The 26,481-nt window shown below is 37.6% G+C and overlaps 1 long non-coding RNA gene across 1 annotated transcript in view; it reads right to left on the bottom strand.

The window, feature by feature from the left end:
• Window positions 1-26,481, bottom strand: part of LOC110743494 — a 208,745-nt gene that overhangs the window by 14,923 nt on the left and 167,341 nt on the right. Inside the window, exon 3 of the long non-coding RNA XR_002522630.1 lies at window positions 13,116-13,233. This is a non-coding gene — a long non-coding RNA (uncharacterized LOC110743494). The remainder of the gene's footprint in view (window positions 1-13,115; window positions 13,234-26,481) is intronic.

Here is a 26,481-nt window from a genome sequence, read left to right as displayed (position 1 = left end):
TGGATCAAGTAAAGTAGATTGTTCTCCCCAATGTGGATGGGCATCATGCAGTCTGTTGAGGGCCTGAATAGAACAAAAAGGTAGAGGAAGGTTGAATTTGCTCTCTGTGTGACTGCTTGAGCTGAGGCATCAAGCTTCTCCCTGGGTGCTCCTAGTTCTCAGGTCTTCAGACCTACACTGAAATTGGCACCATCAGCTTTCCAGCTCTCAGGCCTTAGAACTACATTTCTGGCTGTAATACATGGGAAAAACAAACCCAAATGTTTTTCCTACTCTCTACTCACACACTCAATACACTTCAGATGCCAGATGTGTGAGGTTATCTCTCCACACACCAAGCAAGCACTCCTCCAGCAGACACAAGCTGGGTGTCCTGTAGTTCAGTTCAATCCTAACACTGTCTACCTGGAGATAACATCAGATCCCACAGGTTGAGTGCTCAGTCCGCCAAGAGTATCCTCCACTTCAGATGCCAACTGTAGGTTATGGCCAGGTTGTGGCCTGTGCTTCTGACAGACCAGCCATAAATCGGGGTTCCCATGACCCCCCTTCTCAGTTCTATTAATTTACTAGAGGTTCTCACATAACTCAGGGAGATGCTTACATTTACCCACTTATTATGAAGGACATTATAAAAAATACAGATGAACAGCCAGATGGAAAAGTGCATAGGTTAAGGTATGGAAGAAGGGACATGGAGCTTTCATGCTCTCACTGGCACATTACTTTCCAGAAACTTTCACATGTTCAGCTATCCAGAAGGTGTTCCAAACCCTGTCTTTTTTGAGTTTTTATGGTGGTTTCATTGCATAGGCATGATTGATTATATCACTGGCCATTGTTGATGGCCAGCTCAATCTTCAGCCCCTCTCCCTTCTCCATAGGTTAGGGCTGAAAGTCTCAACCCTAGCAGCTCGCATCCTGAAGATATCTAGGGGTCCACACCTACTCGTTATCTCATTAACACACAAAAGATAATCCATCATTTCTGAAATTCTAAGGGTTTTAGTATCTGTATGCCAGGAAACAGGGAAGAAGACCAGATATATATTTCATAATACCACAATGGCTTTCCTGGGTCTCCAGGTAAATAACAGAACATAAGACATCTTAGCATAATCTCATGAGCTAATTTCTTACTAATTTCTTATAATACATCTCTCTTTATGTGTACACACACACACACACACACCCCTATTATAGGTTGGTGCAAAAGTAATTACTTTTAATGGCAAAACCCGCAATTACTTTTGCACCAACCTAATAGTCTTGTTTCTCTGGAAAATCCTAACTAATACAAAGTTTCACCCCATGCAACTTTGATTCTGCCACATTTTGGACTTGTACATATGTGACTGCCAAAGAATCATGTGGCATCTTATGCCTTAGCATCAAAAGAGAATCCCAGGGTGGGAGGACGGGTGCTGGTAGTTTGTACCTTGTGAAGTCACACAGGTCACACATACCTGTATGTTGCTGCAATGGCTGCTGGAATAAGTACACAGAGTTCCCAAAGACTAGTGAGGCCAGGATGTGTGAGTCATTTTCCATCACACACAAAAAACCCAATTGTTCTAAGTATGTATTTTACCAAGCAGCTTTATAGAAAGAAACACAAACAAACCAACAACAACAACAAAACACAAAAACCTTGGCCAGGCATGGTGGCTTACAATTGTAATCCCAGCATTTTGGGAGATTCAGGCAGGTGGATCCTTTGAGCTTGGGAGTTTGAGACCAGCCCGGGCAATGTGGCAAAACTCCATCTCTACCAAAAATATAAAAACTAACCGGGTGTGGTAGTGCATGCCTGTAGTCCCAGCTACTTAGGAAACTGAGGTGGGAGGATTGCCTGAGCCCAAGAGGTAGAGGTTGCAATGAGCTGAAATTGTATCACTGCACTCCAGCCTGGGCAACAGAGCCAGATCCTGTCTCAAACAACAAAAACACTCCTTATATTTAATCTCTTACAGATGAAAAAAATAGTATTTTAGCAATTATTAAAAAGTATCTTGTTTTTGAAAGAAATTTGTGTTATGAAAAGGGCATTTTGAATATAAACTGAAACATTTTCAATTTTTAAGTGATACAGCTAAAAATTATTACAGCTCTTATAAAATTCCCTTATCTGCATGCCTAAAAATATTTTCTAATTTATTCTAAGTCTTTCACATAAAGAATTCAGTGAGTTTTAAATTCATTTATTACATAAGAATATTATAACTTTGTATTGGTTTATAGAAAAGTTTAGTGACATCAGGATAAATTGATATTTATTATATAAAAGTTATAAAAACTTTTGTATAGTTGGTAAATAGGATTGAAAAATGAGTATCAGAATTTGGTAAACACAGCCAGTGATATATTTCAGTTGGACACAAATGTTTTTGTGAGGTTTCTTTTTCAGTTAGGAAAATCATTAAAATCGTATACTGATGTAAAGTAAACATAGTACCAGACTTTCAAATCACTTGATTCCAAAGTTTAAATCAATATTTTTAAAAATAATTTTCAATTATAAAATTATTAATAATTTTCTAGTGAGAGTAAAGATGTTTATATTATTAATAAATAAAATGAAATATGAGGCTTAGTTTATTTGAAGTATATATTTAATCCTATAAAATTCATTTTGTAATAACTGTATCTCCAGAGTAGCATATTTGTGATTTAAAATGTTATATGTTCAGAATCCTTGATAGATAAGAGCATGTGATTAAGAAATGAAAACACTTACTGTAGAGTTTTTCAGTTACATATATATGTAACTATGAATATATATGATATATGTAATATAAATAAATGTGTAATATATAAATATATATTTTACATATATATATATATATGAACTATGCTACATAGTTTTTAGGACAATATCCTTCCAATCTCAGCTGATCAAGTACTCTGTGTTTTCCTATCCAGTTTTACTACCCGTGACTTCTCCTTGGCGGTAATTCCTATCTACCTTCCTAATCATTTCTCTTCATTCACTTAATACTTCAACTACTGTCTCACTGCCTTCCCGTATATCTTCATTCCTGTCATTGTTCTTAGTGATTCTAAGAACCATGTAGATGAAACACTCTGAGCTTTAGCTTCTCTATTCCTTGACCTCTCCTCTTTTTTTTTTTTTTTTTTTTGAGACGGAGTCTCACTCTGTCGCCCAGGCTGGAGTGCAGTGGCGTGATCTTGGCTCACTGCAACCTCTGCCTCCCAGGTTCACGCCATTCTCCTGCCTCAATCTCCCGAGTAGCTAGGACTACAGGCGCCCACCACCACGCCTGGCATTTATTTATTTATTTTTTGTCTTTTTAGTAGAGACAGGGTTTCACCGTGTTAGACAGGATGGTCTCGATCTCCTGACCTCGTGATCCACCCTACTCGGCCTCCCAAAGTGCTGGGATTACAGGCATCAGCCACCGTGCCCGGCCGACCTCTCCTCTTTCACTGTTTTCCTCTACCCCACCTTTGCCACCTATGATAAAACCACTGGAACTTATCACCACTAATGAAACCACCTCCTAATTCTCTATTTGAAGCATCCTACTTTATGACCATCACCTCCTGTTCTTCTAATTCACTTACCTGAGACTTCCATTGCTGCATTTCTTTAGCCCTATTGTAATCTCCAAACTACTGTTTTCCTTGTTTGAACTTCAGTAGCTGAACATTGGTGGAAAATACTAGGGTGACTGATAACACTTGAAATTCGTCACAAAATCTTCAACTAGCCATTCAATACTGCCTACCATTCTTGTATGTTTTTCTAGCAAATTTGCTTTGACTTTCTCAGATGACGGTTGAAAACCTGCACTTCACCCTTCACACACCTTCCCTGCTTAACTGAGAAAATAGAAGGTATCTGCTGGGCACAGTGGCTAAAGCCTGTGATCCTAGCACTTTGGGAGGCTAAGGTGGGAAGATCGCTTGAGCCTAGGAATTCCAGACCTGCCTAGTCAACATAGCATCATCCTGTCTCTATTAGAAAAATAAAATTAGCCAGGCATGGTTAAGCATGCCTGTAGTTCCAGCTATACTGGAGGCTGAGGCAGGAGGATTCCCTGAACCCAGGAGTTCAAATGACTAGGTTTGTGAAGGCTGCAGTGAGGCAGTGAGCCATGACTGTACCACTGCAGTTCAGCCTGTGCAACAAAGTGATACCTTGTCTCAAAAAAAAAAAAAAAAAAAAGAAAAGAAAAGGGAAAAGAAAGAGAATAGAAAGCATTGAAGGTAAATTTCCTCACCTTCACACATGAAATCTAACCAAACAGAAACTTTGCCCTCTTGTTACAGTGAAGGAAATATCCCCGCCATTATCAAATGCAAATCTTCCTACTCTTCTCTGGATTTAATCGCCTCTTGCTTTCTCTTGGACTAGGAGTATTTGCTCCTCTGCTCCTCTATCTAGCAGCATCACTCTCACCCTTTCTGGTAGATCATACCTATTAACATATCTGACATGCCCCATGTTAAAAAAAAAAAAAGTAAACACACTTCTGCTGATTACATCTTATTTTCTGGATACTGCCCTATTACTTTTAATTCTTCTATTTAACATCTTAAGCATGTTATCAATGCTCATTATCACCTTTTTCTTTCTTCCAATTAATTATTCACCCCATTCTAATCTAGCTTCTGTTTCCACCTCTGCAGTGAAACTGCCTTTGTCAAGGTCTCCCACAGTATCTGCATTGCCAAACCCAACTCCTCTCTTCTTACCTCATTTGATGCCTTGGTAGCATTAGACCCAGCAAAACACTTTCCTTAAAGCCTTTCTTTCCTTGGTTCTGTGACATCATCCTCCTGGTTTTCCTCTTACCTCACTGTTACTCCTTCTCTCTTTGCCAAGGCTCAGAGCTTGTCTCTTTTCAGTTCTATCAGAGCTTTCTCCCTAAGTGGCCTTATTTAGTCTCATAGATTTAAGTAACTTGTACTGTATATTCTCATGGTTTTCAAAATTAATTTCTAGCCCAATGGCCCAAACTGAGCTTTTGATTTTCTTCACAAACCTAGTCATTTGCAACTCTCTCTCATCTCAGTATATGGCACCATTTTTCATCCATTTTCTAAAGTAACACTCAGGTATCAACTTTAATTTTTCTCTTTCTGCAATTCCCTACATCCAATCCATCATCTAGTTCATTTGTTTCTACCACCAAAAAATATCTCAGGTTTTGCCTCTATCTACATACCACCATTCGAAATTAAGTCACCACAATCTCTTTCTCTACTATGTGAAAGAGATTTCTTTGCTTCTTCTCTTGCCCTTCTCCAAAAAAAAAAAAAAAAAAAAAAATTTGTCTTCACATAGCAATCAGTAATCACTTAGAAACACAAATCAGGCATCATTTTTTTCTTAGATTAATTCAGTGGTTTCTCATTGTCCTTAGAATATGTCCATTCTTCTTACAATGGCCTGTCTGGATGATGTGGCTCCTGTATACCTATACAACGTTACCTTCTACCTTTTATATTCTCCCTTAATGATTTTATGGCAATCCAATTGGCCTTTCTTCTGTTTTTCAAATTCCCAAGGTGCTTTCTGATGCCAAGGCATTTGCACTTCCTGTTCTCTTTGCCTACAAAGCTCTTACCTCAGCATTTTTGCATAGCTAGCTCATTTTCATCCTTCAGGTCTCAGCCTAAATGCTGTCTCCTCAGAGTTCTTAATTGACTGCTAAAGACACACCTGCACTGAATATAATTATTCTTTATTTCATCTTCCTTCTTTCGTCTTCCTTCATACCACTTCTCATGATCTATATTTGCCTTTTCTATTATTTCTTGTTTGTGACATGCCAAAAATGTAAGTTCTGTGCAGGTAGAGATTATATCATGTTCATTATCCTCACCTTGGGATCTAGTACAATGTCTGGCACAAGATAAATTTTCAATAATATTTATGAACAAACAAAAGAAGGCTTCTTTTTCCTTGTGTTTCTTTATGCTCTCACTATTCACATTTTTTCAGTTTACCCTCTGGTAACCATCTGTATTAGGCAGTCAGGATGCAAAAACAAAATACTGCAGGCTGGGTGGCTTAAACAACATAAATTAATTTTCTCCCAGTCTGGAGGCTGGAAAGTCCAAGATCAAGTTTCTGGCCAGTTTGGTGTCTGGTGAGGTCTCCCTTCCTAGCTACAGTCTCCATATACCCTCACGACCTTTTTTCTTGGTGTGTGCACCTTGCAGTGAGGGAAGAGGGGGTTTCTGGTATCTCTTCTTATGAAGACACTAATCTTAGAAGATTGCGACTCCATACTCCTGACCTCATCTAACTTGAATTACTTCCTTAGAGGCCCCATCTCCAGATACAGCCATACTGGGAATGAAGACCTCAGCATATGAATTTTTGGGGGACGCATCATCTTTTCATTGCTGATTTCACTCACACTGAGAAAGTGTGCATCGGGGGGCCTCTGTCTACTGAACTCTTAGCTAGTTCTTATTTAAGCCCATTCACGGTTTTTTGTTATTTTTATATAGATATATGCCTTGGTTTGCATTTTAGTACACATTTCCTTTCCCTACTCCATACAGAGCTCTTTAAGTAGTGGTTCCATACATATTTACTGATTGACTAAATCTACATCCACATTTCCATTTACAAACATTCACCCAACATCCAATTCTTTATCACTGACTGCTGATTATGTTTATACTTGGATTATCCACTTTTGTCTCAAATGTGTTATGTCCTAAACTTATTTGCTCAACCACCAGCAAGCTTTCTCTTTGTCACTGCATTACATTCTCCTGACAATAGGGGCCTAAAACTTTGGCATAATCTATGACTCATTCGTTAGCTTTCATCTACTTTATCTAATTAATTGCTAACCCAGTTGTTATTTCCTTTAAAATCTTGCCTAAAATGTTTCTTCCTCTAGAATCTCTCTGTCATTTCAAAAATAAATGTTTTTATTTAAGAGATTTACATTTATAGAAAATTGCAAAGAGAATAAAGAATTTTCTTTTATCCTTCATGCAGTTTATCCTATTATTAGCATCTTAACATTAGTATGGTATATCTGGCAGTACAAATCGAACAACGCTGATGCATTATTATCAGCTAAAGTTCATCCTTCATTCATTCCTCCTTGGTTTTTACCTAAAGTCTTTTCTATTTCATAATCTTACCCAGGATATTACATTGCATTTCGTTGTAATGTCTTCTCAAGCTTCTTTTGGCTGTGATAGTTTCCCAGATTTTCTTTGTTATATATGACCTTTAGAGTTTTAAGGAGTACTATTTAGATATTTTTTAGAATGTCTCTCTGTGGGTTTGTTTGTAGTTTTTCTTATGACTATATTGGGATTGTAAGTTTTGGGGAGAAAGACTACAGAGGTAAAGTGCCATTCTCATCATATCATATCAGGAGTGCATGCTGTCAACATGGTTATTGTTGCTAATGTTAGCCTTGATCACCTGGCTGAGGTGGTGTTTGTTAGCTTTTCCATTGTAAAGTTATTTTCTTTCTCCTTTTCTGTACTGTATTCTTTGGAAGGAAGCTATTATATGCAGCCCACACTTAAGAAGTGGGTAGTTATGCTCCCCTCTGAGAACAGAGTATCTTTAGGAATTACTTGAATTTCTACATAGAAATTGGTCTATTCTTGCCTATTTATTCAATTATTTATTTATATCAGTGTGAACTCAGGGATATTTATATTATACTTTGGGTTATAATACAATGCTGTTATTTACATTATTCCTCAAATTGTTCCAGCTTTAGCCATTGGAAGCTCTTTCACTCAGCTCCTATGTCCCTTTGGCATACCCCATTGATATATATATTTTTTCTTTTAAACATTTCCTTACATTCTGGTACTATAAGATGCTCTAGGGTCATCTTGTATATTTCCTGCCTGTATTGGTTTCCCATTGTTATTGTAACAAGTTACCATAAACTTAGTAGCTTAAAACAACACAAATTCATTATCTTGTAATTCTGATGGTAAGAATTCCAAAATGGGTCTCATCAGGCTAAAATTGAGGTGTATGAAGAGCTGCATTCTTTCTGGAGGCTCAAAGGGAAATTTTGTTTTTACTTTTTCCATCTTCTGGAGCCTTCTAACATCCTTGGATCATGGTCTCATTCCTCCATTCTCTTATCTTTTTTTTTTTTTTTGTTTCCCAGAGTCTTGCTCTGTCACACAGGCCGGAGTGCAGTGGTGCAACCTTGGCTCACTGCAGCCTTGACTTCTGGGCTCAGACTATCCTCCCACCTCAGCCTCTCAGCCTCCCAAGTAGCTGGGACTATAGGCACATGCCACCATGTCTGGCTATTTTTTGTTTGTTTGTTTGTTTGTTTTTTGTCTCACTATGTTGCCCAGATTGATCTTGAACTCCTGGGCTCAAGCAATCCTCCAACCTTGGCTTCCCAAAGTGCTGGGATTACAGGTGTGAGCCACCTCACATGGCCTCCATTCTTCCATTTTCAAAGCCAGCAATATCAAGTTGATTCCTTTTCATGCTGTCATCTCTCTGGTTCCCCTCTTCTGCCTCCCTCTTCCATACTTAAGGACTCTTGTGATTACACTGGCCCACCTAACAAAATCCACAATAATTTCCCTATATTAGAGTCAGCCAATTATCAACTTAAAATCCATCTGCTAGAGCTGGGTGTGTTGACTCACACCTGTAATCCCAACACTTTGGGAGGCCAAGGCAGGAGGATTACATGAAGCCAGGAATTTGAGACAAGCCTGAGGATCAAGGTGAGACCCTTTCTCTAAAGAAATAAATAATAATAATCCATCTGCTATCTTAATTCCTCTTAACCATTTAATGTGACATATACAGAGTTTCTGGGAATTAGAATATGGACCTCTTGATGAGGAAGGACATTTTTCTACTATATTGCCACAGTTTTGACTCAATTATTTCTCCAAGGATTTCTGTTTCCTTTTACTGGAGAATTTTATCAGCAATCAAGATTTGAGCACTGGGTGTGCCCACTGCTGTTGGGGTATAGTTTCTTTTAGGCCCTCTCAACTGAAAAAGCAAGGAAATACATGTATGTATACTAAACCAAGGATACATGTAGAAATCCCTATTTCTACATGTATCCATTTGTATTTATATTAAGCTACATAGGAGTTCATATTGATATCTTCACCTCTAATATAATGTCTGTCATTTAAAAAAAATGTAGGCTGGGTGCAGTGGATCATGCCTGTAATCCCAGGACTTTGGGAGCCTGAGGAAGGCGGATCACCTGAGCTCAGGAGTTCGACACCAGCCTGGCCAACATGGTGAAACCCTGTCTCTACTAAAAATACAAAAAATTAACCAAGCGTGGTGGTGTGCGCCTATAATCCCAGCTACTTGGGAGACTGAGGCAGGAGAATCATATGAACCTGTGAGGTAGAGGTTGCAGTGAGCTGAGATCGTGCTGCTGCACTCTAGCCTAGGTGACAAAGTGAGACTCTATCTCAAAAAAAAAAAAAAAAAAAAAAAAAAAAAAAAAGCCCTCGGCGCTGTGAGCATGAGTTACCCCCAAAGCATCCTAAGTAGTCACGTTAGTTCATTCCTTTATTTGTTGTACATGGCACCGAAAGATCAATTTTTCTTAAAGACTGCTTTTTTTAAAAAAAATCAGGTAACCATGTTTAAAAACACTCAACAGTATTCTATTCAATAACTATTTGTCCATAGTTTAGGCAAAAATCTTTGCCTTATAAAGCTTTCTATAATCAGTGTCCACACTAAGCATCCACCTTTACTTCCTAGAATTTCCTAGGCTAGCCACTGACTTCTCATAGCTCCTCATGGCTTCTCATGTTAAATAAGTTAGCTTTATGGTCCTTCAAAAATGCACCATTTTCGGTTTTACATGGTATCTTTGCTTTTGTAAATATTTTCTTCACTAATACTTCATTTGTGCTGAATTCCACTTACCATTGAAAATCCACTTATTCCAACTACCATTAATGTATTCCAGCCAACATTTTCTCTCTTTTAGAAACTATAGTACTCGAATAAAGAATAAAGAATCTATATCTTATACTTAAAAATTTAATAATCATTGTAAGGAGTGTTCAGTGTTCAGTATATATCATTGAACAAGTTAACTTATTTAACTATTTCTTAATTTTCCCAACTTTGTAGGTCTTCCAAACAGAAGCCTAACTATTCTTGTCCCTCTTTTTTTTTTTTTTTTTTGCCTACATTATAAAGGTAAGAAATTTATCTTTCCTTTACAATATCTTCAATTTGTTTTTTAAACCCCTCAAGACCAGTTGTTTTCCAATGTTAGAGTATGAAAGATTCACCTGGGAAATTGATAAGAAAGCACATTCCTTGATCTTATATTCAGAGACTTTGATTTGGTGCATATTTTTAGTTTCTTATTGCTGTTTTCATGAATTACCACAAACTTAGTGGCTTAAATAACACAAATTTATTACCTCACATTTCTGTAGTTAGAAGTTTGAACGGGTCTCATTGGGTTAAAATCACGGTGTCAGGAAGGCTGCGTTCCTTTCCGGAGGCTCTAGAGGAGAATTACTTTTCTTGCTTCCAGAGGGCACCCACATTCTTCGGCTCATGGGTCTCATTCTCCTTGAAAGCCATCACATGGCAGCTCTGTGCCTTTCTTCTGCAGCCGCATTTTTCTCTGACTGGTTCTCGTCTTCTGCCTCCTATTCTACTTTAAGGACGATTCTGATTACATTAGATCCATCTGGATAACCTAGGTGAATCTCCTTAATTTATTTAGTTATTTTTTGTAGAGGGGTCTCACAATGTTGCCCAGGCTGGTCTCTAACTCCTAGGCTCCAGCAATCTTCCCGTCTCGGCCTCCCAAAGTGTTGGGATTACAGGTGTGAGCCACTGTGCCCAGCTTTAATCTCCGTATTTTAAGACCAGCTGATTAGCAACCTTTATCCCATCCGCAACTTTAATTCTCATTTGCCAGGTAACACAACATAGGTTGTGGTTTTGGGGATTAGGATATGGACATATTTGAGGGCCATTATTCTATTACAGTAGGACTGGGGTGGTGGAGCCCAGGAAATTACCCTTTTAACAGTCATTCCAGCTGATTCTAATGAAAACAATCAGGACAACACATTTTGAGAAACACTCCTTTGGTTATTTATGCATAAAAGCTATATTTATTCAACTTTGGAATTCAAACAAACACAGAGGTGGTTTAAGACTTGATTTAAACAGAAGATTTAGTACAAACAGAAAAGTAAAATCAGACTCTGATAAACATGGTTATCTAGAAAGAGCTGTTTACACAGGAAGAAGAGGCATGGGCAGATTGATCTTTTGGTATTTTATTCTGAGATGTTGCAGAGAGGTAACATAGTTTTACAATGTAAAGAAACATTTTACAGCCTGAATATCAAATATTAGGAAAGACAACTATAACTGAAGTTATGAAATGAAATTTTACTTGGTTTTAAGAGTATACTTGGCTGAAGGTTCTTTATTGCTTGGTCCATTTTACACACACACATACTATATATATAGTGTATATACATATAGTGTATATATATGTGTATATATATGTGTGTGTATATAATATTCAAATGACATCCTCATCCTAAAACACTCTTTTCTTTTTTCTTTTTTTTCTTTTTTTTAAAGGCGTCTCGCCCTGTCCTAGGCTGTAGTACAGTGGCGTAATCTTGGTTCACCGCAACCTCTGCCCCCCGGGTTCAAGCTATTCTCCTGCCTCAGCCTCCTGAGCGGCTGGGATTACAGGTGCCTGCTAATACACCTGGCTAATTTTTGTATTTTTAGTAGAGACGGGGTTTCACCATGTTGGCCAGGCTGGTCTCAAACTCTTGACCTCGTGATCCACCCGCCTCAGCCTCCCAAAGTTCTGGGATTACAGGCTTGAGCCACCCTGCGTGGCCTAAAGCACTCTTTTCTATCTCTCCAAACCAGCAACTAAGCTGAACTATGCTAGGAATAGTCTATAGTCCCTTTATATCTTATTGAAAAGATTCAGTTTGCTGAGATTTATATTATATATGAGTAAATTCAGCTATTTTATTAAGTGCTTTAGTCTAGCTTAATAGTATTTTGAAACATCATCTACTTTTGCATAGTCTTTTTATTGGTTTATTGCTCATAAATAATATTTTCTCAAAACTCAAGAAAAATTACTTTAAAAAATCTGGATGCTGGGCACTGTGGTTCACGCCTGTAATACCAGCACTTTTGGGAGGCTGAGGCGGGAGGAGGTAAGGAGTTTGAGACCAGCCTGGCCAACATGGTGAAACCCCATCTCTACTAAAAATACAAAAACTAGTTGGGCGTGATGGTGGACACCTGTAATCCCAGCTACAGGGAGACTGAGGCAGGAGAATCGCTTGAACCCGGGAGGTAGAGGTTTCAGTGAGTGCAGAGATCACACCACTGCACGCTAGCCTGGGCAATAGAGCAAGACTGTGTCTCAGAAAAACAAAAACGAAAAACATAAATTAGCTGGGCATTGTCGTGGGCACCTGTAATCCCAGGTATTCGGGAGGCTAAGGCAGGAGAATCGCTTGAACCCGGGAGGTGGAGGTTGCAGTGAGCCAAGATTGTGCCACTGCACTCCAACCTGGGTGACAGGGCAAGACTCCGTCTCAAAAAAAAAAAAAAAAAAAAAAAAATTAAAAAATAGGTTTCATCAGTTTAGTTCCCCCTGTTCTTTAAATCATAAAATATTTAAACCTAATTATATGCTTTATTTTTTTAAAGTACTTTTTAGAGCTCAAGTTTAGCAGATCTATTTACAATATTATTGTGTGAGAATAGAGAAGAAAGAACTTTAGAGAATGATTAAAATTTTAATGAATGAACACATGAATTAAACCAATATTTAGTCAAATCCAACTAACCTGAAATGTTAACTCAGTTGAACTCTCATAACAATTTATGAGTAAAGTATAATTATCCCTTGTTTCTTAGAGAGGAAACATGCTATGTTGAGTGATTTCACCCAGCCTTCATAGCTGTTAAGCAGTGAAGTTAAGTAACTATTCAAACTTGAGTCTCTGACTCCAAAGTAAATGCTCTTCATAGTATAATAAGGCTTCCATATGCTTAACTCACTAGGCTTATTATTATTATTATTATTATTATTATTATTGGTAGGGAGATACTCACTAACCCACAAGGGTAGAAGGCAGGCATGAGGTGGGGAAAGTTTGGCCAGTGTTGGCCCTGGAGGTAGAAGGCCATGTCTTCTGGGGTTGGCTTGATTACATGTTGAACCAAAGAGCTGATTTCTGGAATTTAGTAATCAGTCAAGAGTTACTATTAGAGTGTGTCTTTGTTTTGTGTTACTATAACATAATACTGGAAATGATAATTTACAAAGAAGAGAGATTTATTTCTCGCTGTTCTGGAGGCTAGGAAGTTCATGATTAAGGCACTGGTATCTTTCTGTATCTTAACATGGTAGAAGGCTTAAGGGCGTAAGAAGGATGAATTTCCTCCATCAAACCCCTTTATAATGGCATTCATCCATTCATAATGGTGAAGCCCTTATGACATAAATACTTCCCCTAAAGCCCCACCTCCTAATACTGCTAGATTGGGGATTAAGTTTCCAACATGAATTTAGGGGAACATATTCAGACCTAGCAAGGTGTCTAGTCCATAATTTCAAATAATTCAGTATCCTTCAAGTCACTGAAATAAAATGTCCTCTATATGTAGTAATTATTTTTCCATATGAAATAATTTTGGGTAATCAGATATTTCAGTTGTTGAGATATATTTTTATTCTATCTCATCATTGGACAGCTTGCACTACTCTCAGCTGTACAACATGGAGCCAAGCAGAGGCCAGACCCTAAGAGCATAGAGTGTGAATATTTGTCTATACCAGATCATAGCCTGGTCAGTAATTATCACCCCACCACAGTGAGACCCCTGGACAAGGGCCACTAATGCTAGATGCTTTGAAAGACAAAAATCAATTAATGTAAGATCAAACTCCTAACAGGAGATAGAGATAATCACAAGTCAGATGGCTTTGATTCCTAAATTCTTCTCGGGTTGTAATTAAAAGACTTTTAAATTAGCACCAAATCATTCAAATCAAGTAATTAATTTTTTTTAGACTTGAAATTCAATCAGTGTTTCCAATGAAATTTAAAATTAAAAACATTTTTAAATAGAAATTTAAATATAACTAACAGTAAAATGTTGTATGACTCAGTTTACTACCACATGTTATACCACTGAGCAGGGTTTCCAGAAAGGTATCACCACTGGTAATACCTGAGATAACATTAGGAAGCATGAGACATGATTTCATGTCCATGGATATGGCATTAATTAGCATTAAATCACATAATGACAAAGTTATTTCCTCCTAAGCAACATTTAATCTTTGTGATTATCTCAAGGAGGATGTCTCAGTTTGGTGTTGTCTCTAAATTTCTCTAATTTTTCATTTTGCCAAGGTAGAGCAGACCCCTGTAAAAAGTTTTCATCAGGTAATATACTAGCTAGAATATACTACCATGTTTTATTATTTTTACTCTGTCATGTTTATATTTACTGTTACTTTCTATTCATGCCAAATAATTTGGGTTTTCTATTTGTGGTAGTGATATAAAATTTTTCTTGAGGTGTCTGGAAAGATGGCTGAGTAGGAATAGCTCCGCTCTGCAGCTGCCAGTGAGATCAACACAGAAGGCAGGTGATTTCTGCATTTCCAACTGAGGTACCCAGCTCATTTCATTGGGACTGGGTAGACAGTGGGTGCAGCCCATGGAGGGCAAGCAGAAGAAGGGCAGGGCGTTGCCTCACCCAGGAAGTGCAAGGGGTCAGGGAACTCCCTCCCCTAGCCAAGAGAAGCTGTGAGGGACTGTCCTATGAGGAACAGGGCATTCCAGCACAGATAATACGCTTTTCCCATGGTCTTTTCAACCCATAGACCAGGAGATTCCCTTGGGTGCCTACACCACCAGGGTCCTGGGTTTCAAGCACAAAACTGGGCAGCCATTTGGGCAGACACTGAGCTAGCTGCAGGAGTTTTTTTCATACCCTAATAGCCCCTGGAATGCCAGCAAGACAGAACTGTTTACTCCCCCGTGGAAAGGGGCAGTGAAGCCAGGGAGCCAAGTGGTCTAGCTCAGGAGATCCCACCCCCACGGAGCCCAGCAAGCTAAGATCCACTGGCTTGAAATTCTCGCTGCCAGCACAACAGTCTGAAGTCCATCTGGGATGCTTGAGCTTGGTGCAGGGAGGGGCGTCCGCCATTACTAAGGCTTGAGTAGATGATTTACCCCTCACAGTGTATACAAAGCTTCTGGGAAATTTGAACCGGGTGGAGCTCACTGCAGCTGGGCAAAGCCGCTGTAGCCAGAGTGTCTCTCTAGATTCCTCCTCTTCAGGCAGGACATCTCTGAAAGAAAGGCAGCAGTCCCAGACAGGGGCTTATAGATAAAACTCCCATCTCTCTGGGACAGAGCACCTGGGGGAACGGGCAGCTGTGGGCACAGCTTCAGGACACTTAAACGTTCCTGCCTGCTGGCTCTGAAGAGAGCAGCAGATCTTCCAGCACAGTGCCTGAGCTCTGCTAAGGGACAGACTGCCTCCTCAAGTGGGTCCCTGACCTCTGTGCCTCTGGAGTGGGAGACACCTCCCAGCAGGGTCGACAGACACCTCATACATGAGAGCTCTGGTTGGCATCTGGTGGGTGCCCCTCTGAGACAAAGCTTCCAAAGGAAGGAACAGGCAGCAATCTTTGCTGTTCTGCAGCCTGTGCTGGTGATACCCAGGCAAACAGCATCTGGAGTGTATCTCCAGCAAACTCCAGCAGACCTGCAGCAGAGGGGCCTGATTGTTAGAAGGAAAACTAACAAACAGAAAGGAATAGCATAAACATCAACAAAAAGGACATCCACACAAAAACCCCATCCAAAGGTCACTAGCATCAAAGACCAAAGGTAGATGAGGAAAAATTCAACACTGCAATCTTTGCTCAGGTTTTATGATCACACAATCATCTATAAGACAGCCAAATATTTAATGCTGTTATCTTTTTATTGTTGTTGTTGAGACTGAGTCTCACTCTGTCAGTAGGCTGGAGTGCAGTGGCACGATCTCAGTTCACTGCAACCTCTGCCTCCTGGGTTCAAGTGATTTTTCTGCCTCAGCCTCCCGAGTAGCTGGGACTACAGGCGTGCGCCACCATGCCCAGCTAAATTTTGTATTTTTAGTAGAGACAGGGTTTCACCATGTTGGCCAGGATGGTCTTGACCTCTTGACCTTGTGATCTGCCCACCTCAGCCTCCGTAAGTGCTGGGATTACAGGCATAAGCCACCACGCCTGGCCTAATGCTGTTATCTTAAGTGCTTAAGCTATCTGTCCCTAAGATCTCCACTTTCATACCACTTCTATTATCAGTCTTCATATTAGAAAACTTGTCTCTCTGAGAAAAATGTTTGTTCTGTGTTCAGATAGCAAACTCACACATACACTTTTGAACTGTAACTTGTGGTTAAATTGTGAACTGATCATATTAATTTCTGCCAAACAGATTTTTTTCACTCAGGATAACGATAGAGTATTAGGTGACATCAGTTTAAAAAACTGACTTCCTATCCTGAAGCAGTTGACTACTATAGACTACCAAGAAATCCAAATTCCAAGACGATGCTGTGTAGATTAGAATAGTCCCACCATTTTCTAATGTAAACGCTGAGATATATTGTCAGTGCCCATGGGGTTTGGGTGGTGTGGAGAAACATAACCCCCAACTTCTTATATGTGTGCATACATGATACACAGAAGACACACACACACATGCACACACACACCCTGGCCAAATTTGAAAAAAATAGATTTTTTTTTTCCTTCAGAGTAGTGGCTAATTTGTTTTTTTTAGATGGAGTCTCACTCTGTTGCCCAGACAGGAGTGCAATGGTGCAATCTTGGCTCACTGCAAACTCCACCTCCTGGGTTCAGGTGATTCTCCTCCGTCAGCCTCCCAAGTAGCTGGGATTACAGGTGCCGCTATCACTCCTGGCTAATTTTTGTATTTTAGTAGAGATAGGTTTTCGTCATGTTGGTCAGGCTGGTTTCGAACCCCTGACCTCAGGTGAGCCCCCCGCCTCAGCCTCCCAAAGTCGTGGGGTTACAGGTGTGAGCCACACACCCGACTTTTTTTTTTTTTTTTTTTTAATACTATGAAAGGGAGAGAGAGCAAGGTAAAGAGAACTGATTATAATATAATCTTCCTCTGTTTTCCATAATTTTTTACTCTTACTGTAGGTTTAAGAAAACTATGCAATTCTCTCGCTTCAGCAGCTGACAATCCGAGCAATGCTACATTTAGAGAACAATTTCCTTAACCTAGAGTTACCAAGAACATCAAAAGCATAGTTTTATTTAGACCTAAAATGTATAACATTTAGAGTTGCAGAGCCCCACCCCCAAAAAGGAAAGATAATAATTAATTCTGTCATTTGCTTTAATCCAACTAGACGCACTAAAAACAGCTTGAATGTCTTTACTTGCTCTACCTAAGCTTTCAAGGACTCTAGAATGCTATTGCTATAACAAAATATTCAGATAAAAAGAATCTAAATTTGTTTCCTAATGTTGGAATAAAATAATTGGAATATTTTCACTCATAAGGGAGTGAAAATAAAAATAAATAATAGTAAAACAATAAAATAAATAATAAAACTAAAAATAAAATGTATGAGCAATTAAATTTTTCTCTTAAGTTATATTCAGTGGTTTAGAATGAAGAGATTCTTGCCGGCTTTTAAAAATTAACACAGTAAAGATGTTAATTTTATTATTTATACATTTTATCCTTAAAAATAAACTTAGGAATTCATACTCTAGGTCCTAGAGGCTAAAAAATCTAGAGATTTAAATAATTTGGTTAATATAATGTGTCCTGTGTTTCAGAGTATTCAGTTTTACTTGTAAAATTATTTGATTTACTCTGTATTCCAAATACACTAGAAAATTTATATATATTATAAATAGATGTATTAAGAACAGAATGCATACACACATATAGGAGAACATTTTATTAAGTCAGATACATTTAGTCAATAAATATTCATTGAGCACCTACCACATACCAGGCACAATGATAAATTGCTTCAAATAAATGCATATTTAGAGAGTATCTTCACACCATCAAGTAGCTGGCTAATATGCATAGGTATTTCATATGTATGTGTATATAACAACAGACATACATACATATACATATCTATATGTAGATACATATCATATATTGTATATTCTCCATACACACATTACACAAATACATACTAAATATACATGTATGTTATATATATATAGAGAGAGAGACAGCATATGCCAAAATAAATTTAAATTGAATACTTTAAAATTACTTATATTTTATTTCTCTGGAGAAAGTCTGTGCTGCTATAATTTATTTAGGTAGATAAAGTCATGCTTTAAAAAAATGCTTTTATATCACAAAGGTGCATTTTTTTTTTACTTTTCATTTTCATTTCAACAGTTTTTTGGGGTACAGGTGGTTTTTAGTTAGATGGATAAATTCTACACTTGATCTCAGCTAAAAGGCTGTGAAGTGATGGATGGATAAGCTCTTTAGTAGTGATTTCTGAGATTTTAGGGCACCTGTCACCTGAGCAGTGTATACTGTACCCAATAGGTAGTCTTTTATCCCTCACCTGCCTCCCAAGATCCACCCCCTCCAAATCCCTAAAGCCTATTGTATCATTCCTATGCCTTTGCATCCTCATTGCCTAGCTCCCAGTTATAAGTGAGAACATACAATATTTGGGTTTCAATTCCTGAATTACTTCACTTAGAATAATAGCATCCAGCTTTGCTGCAAAAGACATTATTTTATTCTTTTATATGGCTGAGCAGTATTCCATGGTGTATAGATACCACATTTTCTTTACCCACTTATTGGTTGATGGACACTTATGTTGGTTTCACATCTTTGCAATTGCCAATTGTGCTGCCAAAAATATGTGTGTGCATCTGTCTTTTGCATATAATGACTTATTTTCCTTAGGTAGATACCCAGTAATGGGATTGCTGGATCCAATGGTAGTTCTACATTTAATTCTTTAAGGAATCTCCATATTATTTTCCATAGTAGTTGTACTAATTTACATTACCACCAGCAATGTAAAACTGTTCCCTTTTCACCACATCCATGCCAACATCTAATGTCTTTTGATTTTTAAATTATGACCATTCTTGCAGGAGTAAGGTGGTATCCCATTGTGGTTTTAAGTTGCATTTCCCTGGTGTTGAGCATTTTTCCATATGTTTGTTGGCCGTTTGTATATCTTCTTTTGAGAATTATCTATTCATGTACTTTGCCCACTTTTTGGTGGGATTATTTATTTATTTTTTTCTTGCTGATTTGTTTGAGTTCCTTGTAGATTGTGGATATTAGTCCTTTGTCAGTTGCATAGTTTGTGAATATATTCTCCCACTTTGTGGGTTGTCTTTTTACTCTGCTGATTATTTTTTTTGCTGTGCAGAAGCTTTTTAGTTTAATTAGGTTCCATTTATTTATTTTTGTTTTTGTTGCATTTGCTTTTGGGGTCTTAGTCATGAATTCTTTTCCTAAGCCAATGTCCAGAAGATTTTTTTCGATGTTATCCTCTAGAATTTTTATGGTTTCAGGACTTAGATTTTAGTCTTTGATCCATCTTGAGTTGATTTTTGTATAAGGTGAGAGATGGGGATCCAGTTTCATTCTTCTACATCTGGCTTGCCAGTTTTTCCAGCGCCATTTATTGAATAGGATGTCCTTGCCCCAATTTACGTTTTTTATGCTTTGTTGAAAATTGGTTGGCTGTACATATATGGCTTTATTTCTGGGTTTGCTATTCTGTTCCATTGGTCTACATGCCTATTTGCATGCCAGTACCAGGCTGTTTTGGTAACTTGTAGCATAATTTGAAGTTGGGTAATGTGATGCCTCCAGATTTGTTCTTTTTGCTTAGTGTTGCTTTGGTTATGCGGGTTGTTTTTGGGTTCCATATAAATTTTAGAATTGTTTTTCTAGTTCTGTGAAAAATGATGATGGTATTTTAATGGGAATTACACTGAATGTATAGATTGCTTTGGGGCAACATGGTCATTTTCACAGTATTGATTCTTCCCGTTCATGAGCATGAGATGTGTTTCCATTTGTTTGGGTCATCTGTGATTTCTTTCAGCAGTGTTTTGCAGTTTTCCTTGTAGAGAGATCTTTCACCTCCTTAGGTAAGTATATTCATTCCTAGGTATTTCATTTTATGTTTTTGCAGCTGTTGTAAAAAGGACTGAGTTTTTGATTTGAATCTCAGTTTGGTCATTGTTGGTGTAAGGCAGTGCTACTGATTTGTGCACATTAATTTTCTATCCTGAGACTTTACCGAATTCATTCATCAGATCTAGGAGTTTTTTGAATTAGTCACAAAGGTACATTTTTATTCAATGATTCTTTAAGTAATAATATCAAATTTATGTATTATCTGGTGTGGCTTTCAGACACAAAACTTAAACATAAAACATTTATTTAAAAAACCCTGCTTCTTGATATCATAATAAGTCTAGCTCAGTTATTCAACAAATATTTATTTAATGCTTATTCCATGACAGTAATTGTTTTAAGCCCTGGGAGTACAGAAGTTAACAAAATAGAGATCCGTACCTTTGTGGAGCTTTCATGGTACCTTTATGCAATAGGGTGGAATCAGTCTTGCAGTTTCCTTTATTATCTTTATCATAAGATCTTGGGACTGTGATTATGACATCCTGCAATTAAACTATATATTGTACTTTATGGACTGTTAATAATTATGAATCAAGAAGACTAATAAGTCCTAGGAAGAGAAAGCTTTCTGTTCTATTTATTAACTATCCATGGTAATGCAAATGAACAACTGTGAATCAAATGCATTATCAGAAGTTGTTAGTTGTTTTTCATAGAACTGAAATTATATTAGGAGCCTTAAAAATAATTAGGTCTCAGTGTAAGAGAATGGATAATGAAGGTATTCCTATGTGGTTGATTTATTTTATAAGTAGATTTGTAATCTTTATAAAGCCATTACTAATTGTTCCACTTGCATAATATATAATTAAAAGGAAGGTTTATGGTTCCAACACTGTTACAGTAGCAGAGAAAAATGTCCTACCATAAGGCTAAGAACTAGGAATTGGCTTTGATTTGAACAATGATCATTATTACAGCTAACATCTACAAATAATACAGGCTAAACTTATAGCTTACTCTTACTTAATATGAATTATTACAATGAACATTTTTTAAACATTGACATTGCCAAGTGTCATGCATTTCATATACATTAACTTTAATCTTTATGCTAAGCACCCCCTACACGGGAGTATTATTTTCCTATTTTACTAATGAGAAAACTGAGACTAAAGGAGGTGAAGTGACCTGACCAAGACAATATTTAGGATGTGCATTTTGAATCACTGTATCATTTGTCCCCAAAAATGCCAAACTTACTAATCTCTATCAATCAGCCTTCCAGGCCCACAGAATCAAGCCTAGAAGTCAGAGTATAAGGTCTGTAGCACAGTATATAATTCACCTAACTGCAGCAAATAAATGACTCTTTTCTTGGCTTTCTACTTTAACTTTGCTTCACATTCATCCAAAAAAGGAATGAGACTGAAAGCACAGATAATCATAACTAAGCCGTTAGTCATTGTTATTTTATTATTAATGTACTTGGAGAAAAATAACCTTCCTAATCTTCTCTTGAATTCTCTGAGTTCACCAAACAGTCCCAGATAATCCTTTTCTATGACCAATGGGCTAAAATTAAAAAAAAAAGAAAATAATTATAATAACAACTAAACCAGATTTGTAGTATCTTAAACCCATTGTAACTGAGTATAACAACAGTCTCCCAAATTCCACTTTTCCTAACACCTACCTTAGTACACTTTCTCTGCTAGTTCAGCTATAATTGAAGAACAATTAACGTTAGCATCACGTAATATATAAAAGGGAAAGAGACTACTTTTTCCACAGCCAGTGTCTTTTGGAGGTGATCCTCATACAAATTATGTATTTTGGGTGATTGATACTTGCAATATTTTTCTTAAATATAAATAAAATCACATGTATAGATAAATAAAGTAAGCAGAAATAGTTCTCACTGAATTTTCATATTCTAGTTTTTTTTATTAAATGGTGATGAAAAGGCTGGCATTTAGATTTGGCAAACAGACACAAAGTAAATTTTAAAATTTGGCAGCAGACTTCCATGGTATGCATTTATGATAGTAATTTTGAAATTGACAGGCCTTATTCTGTAAGCAGCCCTTTGACTGAGCTGTTTGAAAATGAGTGAGATTTGTTTAAATCATTTCCTCCACCTAAAGAACTTGAGCTTGACAGACATGGACTACAGTAATCTAACCTGTTTTTCAATATCTGGATCTACTGGGAAGCCAGCCAACCAAGAAGAAATAACAACTCTCTAATGTGGTAGAAACAAAATCACATATAGCATAGCTAGATGAAAAACAATGTAGTTGTGGAAACCCACATTGATCTCAGTCGAAAGTGGAGTGAATTTGTATGAATACCCAGTACCAAAAATCAATCTTTGACTAAAAATGTGGAAGAGAAAAGTACAGTTAAATATGTGAATGGAAAATGGGTTTACTTTAGATTGTACAGTGAGTCTTTCAGAGGTACAGCCTGACTGAATGCCAAAAGCATCAGGGGGAATTTCTGGCAAATATTTTGCCATCCCATACCTGGAGGCTGTGATGGAACTGCATCAGGATTCACCCTGGAACATAGAGGATTCCTTTAGAAACTAAACTAAACTAAACAAAAAAACATGGAGGTATGGGGCAGAAATAGGCCCAGTAGTGCCAGTTTACCAATATGGGTGCACTCTGATTAGAAAGAACAGTAAGAAAGACAGAAGTTAGACCCACCCTAGAAACCTCAGATTGGGCTGGCTGCTGGGGACTCAGGGTTCTCTGGGTAGACTGGAGAATCAAGAAGAAATTGGCAACTTGAAAGAGAAGAGACCAAGGAGAAGAAAAAGTCATAAAAAGAGAGAGGGAATACACAAATAATAAATGTAGCTGACTTGATCACTGTGCCTCTGGAGAGACTCACCCAAAAATCAAAGGCACAAAATCTAATTGGCCTGAAGACATATTTCCAGCCAATAAAATTTATCTTAATCTTACCCTCACCTTCATCTTTACTAACGTTATAATTATATTCTGGAGTTTATTCCTAAAAAAATCTTAGAGATTATTTAGCTCAAGCTGTTCAATTAGAGGATATGAAAACTGAAACCAGAATCATTTAGTGATGGGCCCAAGGTTAGCTAATAAGTTAGTTGCCAGAATCTCCTTTAGACAACTTGGTCAAGTTTCTTATTATTCTATGTCAATGTTTGCCAATCCTTAGTCATTTCTGTTTCCTCTTCACTTTTTGCCTCATCTTAGTATTACCAATACTATCATTTGTTTCTGAAATTGATTCAGTTTTTACTTAATACATTTACATAAAGAAAAATAATTTTTTATGATACTTTAAGTTCTGGGATATGTGCAGAACATGCAGGTTCGCGACATAGGTATACACGTGCCATGGTGGTTTGCTGCACCCATCAACCAATCATCTATATTAGACATTTCTCTGAGTGCTATCCCTCCCTTTGCCCTGACCCAGCGACAGGGTCTGGTGTGTGATGTTCCCCTCCCTGTGTTCATGTGTTCTCGTTGTTCAGTTCCCACTTATGACTGAGAACATGCAGTGTTTGGTTTTCTGTTCCTGTGTTAGTTTGCTGAGAATGATGGTTTCTAGCTTCATCCATGTCCCTGCAAAGGACATGAACTTATCCTTTTTTATGGCTGCATAGTATTCCATGCTGTATATGTGTCACATTTTCTTTATCCAGTCTATTATTCATTGGCACTTGGATTGGTTCCAAGTCTTTGCTATTGCAAATAGTGCTGCAATAAACATACGTGTGCATGTGTCTTTATAGTAGAATTATTTATAATCCTCTGGGTATATACCCACTAATAGGATTGCTGGGTCAAATGGTATTTCTGGTTCTAGATCCTTGAGGAATCGCCACACTGTCTTCCACAATGGTTGAACTAATTTACACTCCCACCAACAGTGTAAAAGTGTTCTATTTCTCCACATCCTCTCCAGCATCTATTGTTTCCTGACTTTTTAATGATTGCTGTCTAAGTGGCGTGATATGGTATCTCATTGTTGTTTTTGATTTGCATTTCTCTAATAACCAGTGATGATGAGGTTTTTTTTCATATATTTTTTGCCCACATAAATGTCTTCTTTTGAGAAGTGTCTGTTCGTATCCTTCATTCACGTTTTGATTTTTTTTTCTTGTAAATGTGTTTAAGTTCCTTGTAGATTCTGGATATTAGCCCTTTGTCAGCTGGATATAAAACTTTCTTCCATTCTGTAGGTTGCCTCTTCACTCTGATGATAGTTTCTTTTGCTGTGCAGAAACTCTTTAGTTTAATTAGATCCCATTTGTCAATTTTGGCTTTTGTTGCCATTGCTTTTGGCATTTTAGTCATGAAGTCTTTGCCCATGCCTATTTCCTGAATGGCATTGCCAAGGTTTTCTTCTAGGGTTTTTATAGTTTTAGGTCTTACACTTAAGTCTTTAATCCATCTTGAGTTAATTTTTGTATAAGTTGTAAGGAAGGGGTCCAGTTTCAGTTTTCTGCATATGGCTAGCAAGTTTTCCCAACACCATTTATTAAATAGGGAATCCTTTCCCCATTGCTTGTTTTTGTCAGATTTGTCAAAGATCAGATGGTTGTAGATGTGCAGTGTTATTTCTGAGGTCTCTGTTCTGTTCCATTGGTCTATATATCTGTTTTGGTTGCTATAGCTTAGTAATATAGTTTGAAGTCAGGTACCATGATGCCTCTAGCTTTGTTCTTTTTGCATAGGATTGTCTTGGCTATGTGGACCCTTTTTTGGTTCCATATGAAATTTAAAGTAGTTTTTTCTAATTCTGTGAAGAAAGTCAATTGTGCTTTGATGGGGATAGCACTGAATCTGTAAATAACTTTGGGCAGTATGGCCATTTTCATGATATTGATTTTTCTTATCCATGAGCATGGAATGTTTTTCCATTTGTTTGTGTCCTCTCTTATTTCCTTGAGCAGTTGTTTGTAGTTCTCCTTCACATCCCTTCTGAGTTGTATTCCTAGGTATTTTACTCTCTTTGTAGCAATTGTGAATGGGAGTTCACTTATGATTTGACTCTCTGTTTGTCTATTCGTGGTGTATAGGAATGCTTGTGATTTTTGCACTGATTTTGTATCCTGAGACTTTGCTGAAGTTGCTTATCAGCTTAAGGAGATTTGGGGCTGAGACAATGGGGTTTTCTAAATATACAATCATGTCACCTGCAAACAGAGACAATTTGACTTCTCTTCCTATTTGAATATTTTTTATTTCTTTCTCTTGCTTGATTGCCCTGGCCAGAACGTCCAGTACTATGTTGAATGGGAGTGGTGAGAGAGGGCGTCCTTGTCTTGTGCCGGTTTCCACAGGGAATGCTTCCAGTTTTTGCCCATTCAGTATGATATTGGCTGTGGGTTTGTTATAAATAGCTCTTACTATTTTCAGATACATTCCATCAATACCTAGTTTATTGAGAGGTTTTAGCATGAAGGGGTGTTGAATTTATTGAAGGCCTTTTCTGCATCTATTGAGATAATCAATCATGTGGTTTTTGTCATTGGTTCTGTTTATGTGATGGATTACGTTTATTAATTTGCGTAAGTTGAACCAGCCTTGCATCCCAGGGATGAAGCCGACTTGATCATGTTGGATAAGCTTTTTGATGTGCTGCTGGATTTGGTTTGCCAGTATTTTAATGAGGATTTTTGCATTGATGTTCATCAGGGATACTGGCCTGAAATTTTATTTTCTTGTTGTGTCTCTGCCAGGTTTTGGTATCAAGACAATGCAGGTCTCATAAAATGAGTTAGGGAGGAGTCCCTCTTTTTCTATGGTTTGCAAGAATTTCAGAATGGTAACGGTATCAGCTCCTCTTTGTACCTCTGGTAGAATTCAGCTATGAATCATCTGGTCCTGTTTTTTTTTTTTTTTTTTTCTGGTTGGTAGGCTATTAATTATTGCCTCAATTTCAGAACTTGTTATTGGTCTATTCAGGGATTCAACTTCCTTCTGGTTTAGCCTTGGAAGGGTGTATGTGTCCAGGAATTTATCCATTTCTTCTAGATTTTCTAGTTTATTTGTGTAGAGGTGTTTATAGTATTCTCTGATGGTAGTTTGTTTTTCTGTGGGATCAATGGTGATATCCTCATTATCATTTTTTATTGTGTCTATTTGCTTCTTCTCTCTTTTTTTTATTATTCTGGCTAGTGATCTATCTATTTTGTTAATCTCTTCAAAAAACCAGGTCCTGGATTCATTGATTTTTTGAAGGGTTTTTCGTGTCTCTATCTCCTTCAGTTCTGCTCTGATC

This window comes from Papio anubis, chromosome 5 (genome assembly GCF_008728515.1).
Source record: "Papio anubis isolate 15944 chromosome 5, Panubis1.0, whole genome shotgun sequence".
NCBI lineage: Eukaryota > Metazoa > Chordata > Mammalia > Primates > Cercopithecidae > Papio > Papio anubis.
This window is presented reverse-complemented; position numbering and strand designations above follow the sequence as displayed.